The sequence below is a fragment of the Bactrocera dorsalis genome, chromosome 3 (genome assembly GCF_023373825.1).
Source record: "Bactrocera dorsalis isolate Fly_Bdor chromosome 3, ASM2337382v1, whole genome shotgun sequence".
Classification (NCBI taxonomy): Eukaryota; Metazoa; Arthropoda; class Insecta; order Diptera; family Tephritidae; genus Bactrocera; species Bactrocera dorsalis.
Genome location: NC_064305.1, coordinates 27,135,558 through 27,148,459, shown reverse-complemented (window position 1 = coordinate 27,148,459; position 12,902 = coordinate 27,135,558). Strand labels below are relative to the sequence as shown.

The 12,902-nt window shown below is 36.8% G+C and overlaps 1 protein-coding gene across 10 annotated transcripts in view; it reads right to left on the bottom strand.

The window, feature by feature from the left end:
- Window positions 1-2,886, bottom strand: part of LOC125777269 (uncharacterized) — a 281,549-nt gene extending 278,663 nt beyond the window's left edge. For 2 of the 10 annotated variants that reach the window (XR_007422219.1, XM_049451638.1), the window contains exon 1: window positions 2,296-2,824. The gene's annotated coding sequence lies outside the window, so the exon portion shown is untranslated. The other 8 variants (XR_007422215.1, XR_007422206.1, XR_007422214.1 and 5 more) reach the window with 8 other exon arrangements.
- Between the last annotated feature and the right edge of the window lie 10,016 nt (window positions 2,887-12,902).

Sequence of the window (12,902 nt, the reverse complement as noted above, 5' to 3'; positions counted from 1 at the left end):
TTGGACGCCCAGGACGTTCATCATCTTCCAAGCTCCTGCGACCACGTTTAAATTCAGCTGCCCAAAATTTTACGATGGTAAACGATGGTGCAGAGACACCATACACAGAGTCCAACTAATCTTTGATTTGTGAAGGCGTATTGCCTTTCAAAAATAAAAATTTAATTACAGCTCGATATTCAATTTTTTCCATTTTGGGGAAATCACCGAAATAGACTCACAAAAACGACTGTCAACAGATAATTGCGCAAGATAAATTTCTGAAATTTTGGCGAGTAGCTATTATAATATGCACAATTTGAAGTAGAAACTTTTTTTTCAGATGTGCCGCTAGCTTCACGTTGAGGTCGGTTATTTATCGGACAGCCCTCGTACATTAGGAACCAATGATGATAGGTAAATGACGGATAATGAAATCTCGATTATCACTTTATCATGCGAGAGTATAAAATGTTCGGTTACACCCGAACTTAGCCCTTCCTTACTTGTTTAATATGCTTTTTGTTACTTACAACAATAATTTTTTTCTTTTGCAACGATGCACTTAAATATATAATAATAAATATTTAATAATATTTTCAACTCCTTTATACCGTTAAATCATTTCATAAAATAAATCTTGTGTTTCAGACTTATTTTGTCATTTCGTCAGCAGATTGCAACGTGGTAGGATATCCATGCACTAAGATGGATGTTAAGTCCTTTAACCCTTTCGCCCCTACTGGGACAATATGTCCCTTCAAACATGTGTATAACTTTTAATTTTGATCCAATTACGCATTGAAATGTACCCAATAAAGCCTTGAAGTCTTCTTTGATGACCAGTAACCGCATTCCGTTATTATTCACATCAATTTCCCGTTACCGAATATTTTGCACAGACATTTCGCGAAATTTCATCAGTCACGCGTTGTATTTCAATGTGAAACGTCTATCTGGTTCAGTTTTTATTCGTACTATTCCGCTTGCTTTACGGTTTAGGTGTGAATAAAGATAATTCCTTCAAAATTGGAAACAAATTGGATTGAAAAAGGTAAGTTTTTTATATTTGTAACTACATTGGGACATATAATCCCAATAATGCATTTGTTTGGGATAATAATATCCCAATATTTGTTTATACCATTAGATGTCTACAAGGAAAAAATTGGGTGAGAACGAAATTGCTGATTATTTTTTACAAGAGGATAGCGACGATATGGCCGATGATTTTAGTGCCTCTTAGTCTAGCTATGAACCATCGGATGACGATGCTTCTAACTGTCAAATGCCTACTATAACTAAAGTTAGCCGAAAACAAAAAGATGGTTCTAAATTAGAAGTTGATTGTCCACTAGCTATTGCAGACTACAACCGTATAATGGGGGGCGTAGACTTAGCAGATCAGAAGGCTGCAATATACGACATGAAGTCGCAAAAATGGTGGAAAAAGGTATTTTACAAGATTTTTATGCTAGCTGTGGTTAACGCTTGGATTATATCAACGCACAACGTCAACGCCGTAAAATTTCGCTCATTCAATTTATTGAATTAACCGAGTCAATGATAGCTGAAGGAATAAAGCACAAAAAGCTCACAACACGCCAATGTGAGGGAAGACCAGCAAAGCGATCACGAACTGAACGTCTAAATGTTGGCGATCATCTTCCTATTGAACAGCCTTCTCGTCGCCGATGCGTTCATTGCACTTCACAAAATAAGGAAACCAGAACCAAATACGTCTGTTCTGGATGCAACAACGCTTTATGTTTTAAATGTTTTGCTTCTTTTCACAAGTGACTTAAATTTATGAAAGGAAAAATGAATAAACAGTGAAATCCATTATTTTTTATTAAAAGTTGATATTTCATTTTTTGTTCCTTTTGGTATTATTGGGACTTATACGTCCCACCTATAAATGTTATTGGGATTATATATCCCAGGATAACCGTAAGGATATCCGATTTTTCAGGTATGCCAAACATCTTATATTTTAGTCATACTACAGTATTTGCTGTCGTAATGATGAAAAACCCGCCTGATTTCGAAAAAAAAACTCAGGGGTGAAAGAGCTAACCCAAAGATCTTGAATTGGCATAGTAATAACGATTCAAATAATTTTTTTTCAATTTATTAATTTTTTGTTTGCAGAAACTTTATGCCTGGAGTGGAAATTTTTCTAAGCAAAAAATCAACTACACATACACAAAGCACTTAAAAAACATTTCTGCACACCTGACAACACAACAACACGCTTTATATAAGCGGAAAATTATATTTTATTGCTTGCTATGAGAAAAAATAACATATATTCACCCACGAACACACAGCTTAAATCACTGGCGGGATATTTGAGTGCTGCCGAGTAAGCACAGAAAAGCCGTTTCAACGACTCACGACACTCGTTGTCGGCTGCGCCACACACTCAACACAAACGCTAGTCAACGGCAGACTGAATCGCGCAACACAACTCACTCAGCCAACAAAACAAGGTATATCAAGTGAGTTTTGTGACTTTGTTTTTTATTTATTTTTCTCAATTTGGCTTTAAAACTTCAGCTTTTTCTATCAAAACGAAATCAGCGTTGCAATCATTGAAACGAAACCTTCATTAACGGTTTGTAATTGCCGACTGTGTAGCCGTTAGATTAACGCGTCAAACCAACCAATTATTCTGGTCAAGGAAAGCAAAGCAGGCAACCGACAAAATGCACGCTCGTGTCCTTGCCACACAACAACGGCTTGACGCGTATGCATGTCCGTCCTCCTGAAACAGAGAGGCCGGAAGCTCTGCTTTGAATCAAAAATTTTACGAAAAGCACAAGAATTAGACGTGCAATCCATTACTCACTTTTCTCCGTATTTTACCATAGACACGTTAACACACACTAAATTGTGCCTTCGTATAACAGTTGTTTAAATAGAAAGTGTAACAAGCGCTAGCTGGACCTTTGAAAATTCGCAGCTAGCGGTTAAACTTTCAAACCATATGTTGTTTATGCAAAACATTGTTATTCTGGTGGGTGGAAGCAATTGTTGATTTGCTGAGCGCAAGGGGTTCTCAATAAGACTCTCATTGGGAGCTTTCAATTTATACTGTTAAGGTTCTCTAATCTTAATCGCCGGGAAATTTGCGAGTGCCAGTAAGCTCTCATGAGTTTTAAAACTGCTGAATGTGAAGAATGAAAGCAGGTGCTGATTTGCTGAAAGCAAGGCTTCTCAATAAGATGCTCGTTGAGAGCTTTCAATTTATACCGTTAAGGTTCTCTAATCTAAATAGCCGGGAAGTGTGCGAGTACCAGTAAGCTCTCGTGAGTTTTCAAACAGCTGAATGTGGAGGATGGAAGCAAGTGTTGATTTGCTGAGTGCAAGGCTTCTCAATAAGACGCTCTTTGAGAGCTTTCAATTTATACCGTTAAGGTTCTCTAGTGCCAGTAAGCTCCCGTGAGTTCTGAAACAGCTGAATGTGAAGAATAAAAGCAAGTGTAGATTTGCTGAACGCAAGGCTTCTCAATAAAACGCTCGTTGAGAGCTTTCAATTTATACCGTTAAGGTTCTCTAATCTAAATATCCGGGAAATGTGTGAGTGTCAGTAATCTCTCGTAAGTTTTCAAACAGCTGAATGTCGGGCAAAAGTTTAGGGTACTTTTACTTTTGGGAGCAATCAATATAAACAAACGGTTGAAGGGAAAATGAAAAAATTGTATAGCTGGGTTATTTGGATATTATGGGGAAAACGAATTGGTTACTTTACCAATACATATCAAGGTAGCATTTTTTAGTTACAAGGTTTAAAGTTTGCATGGACTTATTATGGTTTTTCCGGCGTCACTGAGGCTTTTTAATTAGAAGGTAAGGTTTAAAGAGTTACATGGGTTTCCTTGGGTATTTCTCATATAATTAATTAAATATTTTATTCGAATTTTTTTTTGATAAAAGCATACACTATTATCAAAGAAATTCTGAAAGTTTTGGGAAACAATTTTTTAAACTCGGCCATTGTGACCGCCATTGTGACTCTTTACAAAATCATCTTAAGTGAAAAAATACATAAACCTTTATTTAGAACTTGGGCGAAGCAAAAACAACATTAAATTCGATTTTTGGCATACATTTTCACAAAAAGTTAAAATTTCTGTGAAAACTTTGCGACATTTTTATACTCCTGCAACCTTTTACTAAAGAGTATTATAGTTCTTTCACTTAACGGTTGTACGTATCACCTAAAAATAATCGAGATAGATTTAGAGTTATATTTATTTATATAAATGATCAGGATGTGGGGACGAGTTGAAATCCGGTTGACTGTCTGCCTGTCCGTCCGTCCATGCAAGCAATAACTTGAGTAAAAATTGAGATATTTTGATAAAGCTTCTTAGTACCAAAGAAAGTACGAGTTCGTAGATAGCCGTAATCGGACCACTGCCACGCCCACAAAACGCCATAAACCGAAAACCTATAAAGTAAAATAACTAAGCACTATGAAAATATTGACAGTGGCACTCTCAGTAATGGCGAGATGCTCTTTGGTAACGGAAGGGCCATGGCCTAGGCTGTTGGAGTATTTGAATGTTTTTTGTATTCAGTGAATTGACTTGCATCCAAAGAGCCGCTACTGGGCACTGAACCACCTTTGACATTGCCCGCCGCATCAATTCTAAATAGTATCATTACATCTAAAAGAAGAGAAGAAGAGAATGTTGAATGCGGCATTACCATTGCTACTAAAATCTACAACACAAGATTAAACCAAACCACTTCAGATTTTAGTCGTTTATATAAGCGGAGCTAAAGTTTACAATAAAGAAAATGTTTACAGCAGAGAGAATAATTAAAGACAGTTGAAGTGACGATAAAGGTATTTAACATGAAATGACAATTGAAAAATCAATTTCATATACCATCCTTACATAAATGATATGAATAGTAATAACTAATATCTAAAGCCTTTCATGTTCCAAAAAATCTAATAACGCTTTTCAACTCCGTAAAACACAACTTTCGATTGATTTTTTTACTCATAGCAAACAAATCATTACACAATATGAATAAATAAATATAAGTAATTTACTGAAATATATTTGGGGAACTATGCGAAAGTCCAGAACCGGCATTGAAGTAATTTTTACCACTTAGCTATATACCAGCGTTGTCCACGGCCTATGCGCACAATAGCGCACGGACAGTGCCAGACACCTCACACCAACATGTCGCGACAAGTGTCTGTGAAAGCACGATTGTGCTACTGTATTCAACTTCGTAGGCAAGCAAGGAAGAATTTTGCGATCAGTTGACGCTAGAATAACCAACACAAGCATAACGTGCACACAGTCACGTTGGACAACACTGCTATATACTAAAGATTATGTATAGTATATTTAGATCCATACCGTTTCGCATTTCTTTAATTTGTTGTCAATGTAAATCACATCATGCAATCTCTTTTCCAGCAGATAGAAAATATTTTGGCTTCTTCGGAACAGGATCGTCCGCTGATGTCCACTGTTTCGACTAACAAGACATAAGTTCCTCTTCAGATTTCGCTGGCATAGCGTCAAATACTGCTCTGAAGTGGACTGCGATTGTTGCCTAAAGTAAGCAACCGTGGCAACCATCTCGGTCTACGGTCAAAACAAAATTTCGATCCCGATTTAATTGTCTGCAGTGACGCTTTTAAGCTAAGTGCTTATTACAGCGCCCTTGAAGAATTTTCCGAACCGATGGTATTGATACTGAGTAGCAAGGTATATCAAAACATTGCTTCAATGTTTCAGTTGGGAACCTCTCTTGCAATTGATAGATATTCCTATACATCTTTCAATTATAAATTATAAAATAGCGAAAACCTTTCTTAATTATCCCATCTTGGCGCTTTAAATAATAAGTATGTACCGTTGCGTGTAAATATTCGATATTTACGATAAATCGGATAGAGTCTTCGGGATCAATTTAATTGTCACAGTCTTTATTAGTGCTACTATTGAAGCAGACTAAAAAATTCACGCTGTGATCTTGTACTCATATTTATGGTATACCCTTCAATGAGCGCAATCGCAAAGTTTTAATTTCTTTTTTTTTAGTTTATGGTCGAAATCATGTGCAAGTCCATGGTAAGTAAGTATACGAGTATATGTATATGTTATCGCTCATGTAGAATAAGTCTAAGTGTATGTATTCGCCTACTTTGTTTGGCGTTGGTGCGGAACCAATTGGTTGTTTGTTTGGTCGGCGTTCTTATTTGTTTGTGAGACAGATTTCACAGTCTTGCACTTCTTTTTTACAAGCGTTACATATGTTTGGCCAGTAATATTTTAGGGAAATTTCCTGTGCATTATTTTTGTAGTTTCTGTGTGCACGTCTTGTGTGTCATTTATAATTTGTTTTTGTTGTTCGATGTCGGTTATGTCGTCAACCATGTTACGAGTTAGAACGATAGAGGCATTGGGAAATGTACTGATAATGTAATTTTCGACGTAAAATAATATTTGTTCGCCTATTCTTATAGCGTTTACTACTTTTGGTTTGATCACATTTTTTAATATATCCAATATCTCAGTCTTAACACTAAGAAAAGTGTATGTCTACTGTAATAAAAAATATTCTGCGTTGAAATTTGGCGTAGTTCCCATCTGATTGTTTTATGATAATTTGATTTTTAAAGCAATTTAATGGTTGTTTTACACGTTTGATTTTTTGTATATGGGAGCTTTGTGCTGAATGTTGGGAGTTATCAGAATTAGAAGTGTTATTAATTTGTTGGCAGGTTTGTAAGTGATTTTAGCTCTATATTCTTCGACGAAATTTTTCCATCTTTTCAATTTTGTACTGGGGTTTTTTTCTTATATGGAAAATATTAAAGATTGATGATCTGTGTATATAGTTAAGTCTGCTATGCCATATAAGTAATTTCGGAGTTTCTGTAAAGACCACACAATTGCGAGTAGAGTAATTTGTAGAGTAATTCTGTTTGGTTTGACTAAGTGTTCGTGAAATAAATAATATTGGTTTTTTATTTTGTGATAATACAGATACAAATGCAAAGTTACTAGCGTCTGTGGTTAAATAAAGGGTTTGCTGAAATTTGGTTGGAAAAGTTCAACCTGAGCTTGAAGTTCTTCTTTTATTCTACTTAATGCTGCTATTGCAGGTTCATCTATACGTAATGTGATTTTAATTTTTGCGCCTTGATTTTTTGATATTTTACTGTTGTCTCCTCTGAGAAACGTGATAAGTGGTTTAACAATGGCTGCAAAATTTTTTATGAATTTTCGATAATAGTTTGCGAGACCTAGAAAAGATCTAAGCTCCTTGAGTGAAGTAGGAGAGGGAAAATCTTTTATAGCTGGTATTTTTACGGCATCGACGGTGATTTTATTGTATTTAATTATGTGCCCCAAATATTCTGATGAGTCTTTAAAAAAGTGTGACTTTTCATTGGAAATCTTCATGTTAACTTGATGAAGTGCATTTATAATAATGCGTATGTGCTCGACATGCTCTTCTGGGGAAGAAGAGTAAATGAGAACATCGTCTATATAAACATATGCAAATTTGTCAATATATGGTCTCAGGATATCATCGATACACCTTTGAAAAATTGACGGAGCATTTCAGTCCAAAAGGCATGCGAAGAAATTCATATTTGGCTCAATTTGCCCTAAAAGCTGTTTTATCTCTGTCAGATTCTTTAATAAGAATCTGGTGAAATCCAGATTCCAAATCTAAAGTTGTAAATATTTTTGCATTAGCAAGATTTTGTATAGTCATAGCTACATCAGGTATGGGGTATCTATCTGTAATAGTTTGAGCGTTTAGCTTTTGAAAGTCTACAACCAATCTGCGTTTAGGTTTCCTTGTTCGTCGGTACCTTTTTTAGCAACTATCCAAATGGGCGAATTGTACGGACTTTTACTAGGTTGGATTATATCACTTTCTAAAAGTTTGATTATTTCTTTGTTAATAAAATCATTATCAGATATAGGGTGCGGATATTGTTTTGTCCAGATAGGATCTTCATATTTCGTCCTAATTGTGGCTTGTACAGTGGTAGTAAATGGTAATATTGAGTTAGTACCTTCATTTTGTTGCATTATTTTCTCAATTTCAGATCTATATTTTTCATTGCTTACTGTATAATTATTTTTTTGCAAAGTTTCTCTTTCTTTCTTGGCCCTATATTTATAATTGAGCTTATACTCGAAAAGGTTAATCTCTGCTTTAAGTGTTCTGAGTCCCTGTTCGCCCAGAAGCATATCAAATTCTTTTTATGCATCAGTTTCAAAAAAGGTAAGGAAATTATCTAACACTGATATTATTTTTTTTATTTTGATATTGAGAAACCATGAAGAGTTTTTGCTTTTGTGGGTTTGATTGGAATAGATTCACCGATATTACATTTGGTACTTATGTAATTGTTTGCTGCTCCAGTGTCGATGAGGATATTAACTGCTTTGCTTGTATCCCTGCAGTGGCGTTGAAGAGACGCCAATTGATTCACTCGCTTGAGAAAAACAAAGCCTGTCTTATATTCAAAGTCGTCACGTTGTTTTGTAGCAGGTGATTGTAATTCATCGCGGCCATGCTGTGGTGTGAGAGAGCCTAGTTCTTCTTCATGTATTTGGTTTACTCGTTGTATCTTCTCTGGTGCGTTGTAGTTACGAGATGTAGGATTTTAGTGCTTCTTCTGTGGATCTCCTCGAATTGGGTTATTTGGAGGTAATCCTTGCATTTGACGGTTATAGTTGTTTTGTAAAGGTGCAGCGTTGAAGTTGGTGGATCTTCTGTATTGCCGTCATGTAACATACCTTCCGATAGAGGCACGCCTATGCATTTCTCCCACCAGCATACATTTGATATTTCATGAACACCTGGCCGTAAAAAAGGTTTGTTCTCGTTGGATCCCGCACAATTTGACAATCGCTCAAAACAGGGCTGGTGTGAATTGGTGTAAAGAAATGCTGAAAAAATACGATCGCGGTGCTTGAAAAGACGTTTATAAGATCGTCATAGGTGACGAATCATGGATCTATGCCTATGAGCCCGAAACAAAACAGCAATCGACCGTGTCTTCCAAGACGAGCCAAATGCAACAAAAGTTGTTCGTGGAAGAATATTGATGGAGAATATTTTGAAAAACAGTAAAACCATTTTCGTTGATAAATATTCCTATTTTCATTATTACTCCCGAAATATATTTAGCAGCCCTCGTAAAGCCATGGATAAACGTCAGCATTTCTGATGGGTCACCTGAGCTTCCCATTTCAATTTTTGTTAGAGCAAGATTCAATGCCCTGCTGACTTCGCCATGAAATTCCGCCAGTGTAAGCTTGTTTTGCGTAATCCTTTTCATTTTGTTTGTTTTGTAAACAAACCTAAACAAATAATTAATCTGTATCTAGACAAACTATCAACTATTTAGTAATAAGTAAACATACTAGTTAGTATAAATAGAAGTAAGAACGATGTAATAAGTTAGTCTTAAGAGTATAAATAAAGAGTACACATTTCGGTGCAGCTCAGAATATATTCTTTTGACTAATTTTTACTTCTGGTAAAAATTAACTCGCGCAAATACGCACATTCCTTTGCACGGTTGTGTATTTGTTTGCTCTCAATGCTTCTGAAAGCAAAACAAAAAATTTAATTTACAAAAATACACATTTTCTAATGCATTTATGCCGTACGTGTCCTGTAAATGTGCAGTTTTCCTCGATATGCTATAGTAAGCATATCAAATATCAGACATATCAAATATACAAGCAAAAATATATATTATACCTATACATACATACATATGCATTTATTAATGCACTATATCTTATTTATATGTCATTTCACTATGTGCGATTGCAATTTAATGTAGTTCGTATGGAGAGAGGAGGAATGGATGGGGCGGACAGGGAGTACAGCGTGCAAAACGTTTGTCATTGTGGCTCGACCTAATGTGTTTGTGCGTACAAATGTAAAATTCAGTGAATAACTTGTTAAGAGCTATTTATAGAATGGAGCGCTGTGCTGATTATCAAGCAATTATGGCAATTTTATATTTTCGAATTTTCGTAAATTTGACACTACGTAATAATGCAATGGAATTAGTTTTTGAAAATGCATAATGAAAATCTATTATTTAATGTTGCTACCATTAGTTGGTAACCACTTTACTGATGCAGAAAAATAAATATTCTACTCAACTACTGTTCAGGATATAAAAAGACACCTTTTGGTATAGTTGAACCAACTTTTAACAGAAAACACGATGATGTCATCCCTGAGTTTTTTGTCAATCGTTTTTTGAACAAAACACGATGTTAGATATCAGTGGAGTATCCTCTTTTGTTATAACGGGTGATTTTTTTGAGGTTAGGATTTTCATGCATTAGTATTTGACAGATCACGTGGGATTTCAGACATGGTGTCAAAGAGAAAGATGCTCAGTATGCTTTGACATTTCATCATGAATAGACTTACTAACGAGCAACGCTTGCAAATCATTGAATTTTATTACCAAAATCAGTGTTCGGTTCGAAATGTGTTTCGCGCTTTTTTATCGACCAATTTTGTTCAGCGATGAGGCTCATTTCTGGTTGAATGGCTACGTAAATAAGCAAAATTGCCGCATTTGGGGTGAAGAGCAACCAGAAGCCGTTCAAGAACTGCCCATGCATCCCGAAAAATGCACTGTTTGGTGTGGTTTGTACGCTGGTGGAATCATTGGACCGTATTTTTTTCAAAGATGCTGTTGGACGCAACGTTACGGTGAATGGCGATCGCTATCGTTCGATGCTAACAAACTTTTTGTTGCCAAAAATGGAAGAACTGAACTTGGTTGACATGTGGTTTCAACAAGATGGCGCTACATGCCACACAGCTCGCGATTCTATGGCCATTTTGAGGGGAAAACTTCGGACAACAATTCATCTCAAGAAATGGACCCGTAAGTTGGCCACCAAGATCATGCGATTTAACGCCTTTAGACTATTTTTTGTGGGGCTACGTCAAGTCTAAAGTCTACAGAAATAAGCCAGCAACTATTCCAGCTTTGGAAGACAACATTTCCGAAGAAATTCGGGCTATTCCGGCCGAAATGCTCGAAAAAGTTGCCCAAAATTGGACTTTCCGAATGGACCACCTAAGACGCAGCCGCGGTCAACATTTAAATGAAATTATCTTCAAAAAGTAAATGTCATGAACCAATCTAACGTTTCAAATAAAGAACCGATGAGATTTTGCAAATTTTATGCGTTTTTTTTTAAAAAAAAGTTATCAAGCTCTTAAAAAATCACCCTTTATTAAGAGCAAAATATAAATCCAGTGGTTAAAGCTGAAGAAAGTACAAAGGCTGCTATCGTAAGAAATACTATAGATTAAACGAAAAGCACTGTACCGCAGATACAAAAACAAAAGTTACCGACGATTGAAGATGCGGTCCTGATTGGGACATTTTAAGCTCCCTTAATTGCAATAATGTGGGATTAGCCTGCTCAACATCGCATATAAGGTTGTATCGAGCGTATTGTGTGAAAGATTAAAGCCCACCGTCAAGAAACTGATTGGACCTTATCAGTGTGGCTTTACACCTGGAAAATCAACAACCGACCATATATTCACCATGTGCCAAATCTTGGAAAAGACCCGTGAAAGGAGAATAGACACACACCACCTCTTCGTCGATTTTAAAGCTGCTTTCGATAGCACGAAAAGGAGCTGCCTTTATGTCGCGATGTCTGAATTTGGTATCCCCGCAAAACTAATACGGCTGTGTAAATTGACGTTGAGCGGGACCAAAAGCTCCGTCAGGATCGGGAAGGACCTCTCCGAGCCGTTCGATACCAAACAATGTTTCAGGCAAGGAGACGCCTATAGTGTGACTTCTTCAATATATTGCTGGAGAAAATAATACGATCTATAGAGGTAGGTAGAGAAGGTACAATCTGCTATCAGAGTGTATAGCTGCTGGCGTACGCCGATGATATTGATATGATTGGCCTCAACAATCACCCCATTAGTTCTGCTTTCTCCAGATTGGATGAGGAAACGAAGCTTATGGGTCTGGTTGTGAACGAGAACAAGACGAAATATCTCCTGTCACCAAACATATAGTCATCGCGTTCGCGACTTGGCGCGCACGTCACTGTTGACAGTCATAACTTCAAAGTCGTAGATAATTTCGTCTATCTTGGAACCAGCGTAAACACCACCAACAATGTCAGCCATGATATCCACCGCAGAGTAACTCTTGCCAACAGGTGCTACTTTGGACTGAGTAGGCAATTGAGAAGTAAAGTCCTCTCACGAAGGACCACGATCGAAGACCAAATGCTTTAAGTCACTTTTTATTCCCGTCCTGCTGTACGATGCGGAAGCATGGACAATGACATCATCTGATGAGTCGGCCTTATGGGTGTTCGAGAGAAAGGCTTTGCGTAAGATTTATGGTTTTGTTGACAAGGTCAAAAACCGTAGTCGACGAAACGATGACCGACATATATGACTACATTGATATATAATAGTTGTACTAATGGATGAGAACAGTTCAGTTTTGAAAGTATTTGGTTGAGTACCAGCCGATACCGCGTAAGCGATATCTACGCCAGTAAAGAATAATAAATTTAGCTCTCATTTCAACAACCTCCTGAAGAAATTCCTCTAGCGCCATTGCGCCGAAAGATATGCTGCTTTTTCAAATACTTTTTCGCAAAATGCTTATATTTTTCAAACTCGCGCCAACATTGCATGCAGATAATTACCAAATGCTTAAAACATCTTAAATCAATTAACAACACATTGCTACCTACCATCTATTAACCCACACTGGATCCCAGCAAAGCATTGGAGCACTCAAATTGCAAGTAACTGACCCGAAGCGGCAAATTACTGGCAGCCAACACCTGAGCGCAGTCGCCACAGTGAAAGCAAGGGCAGCA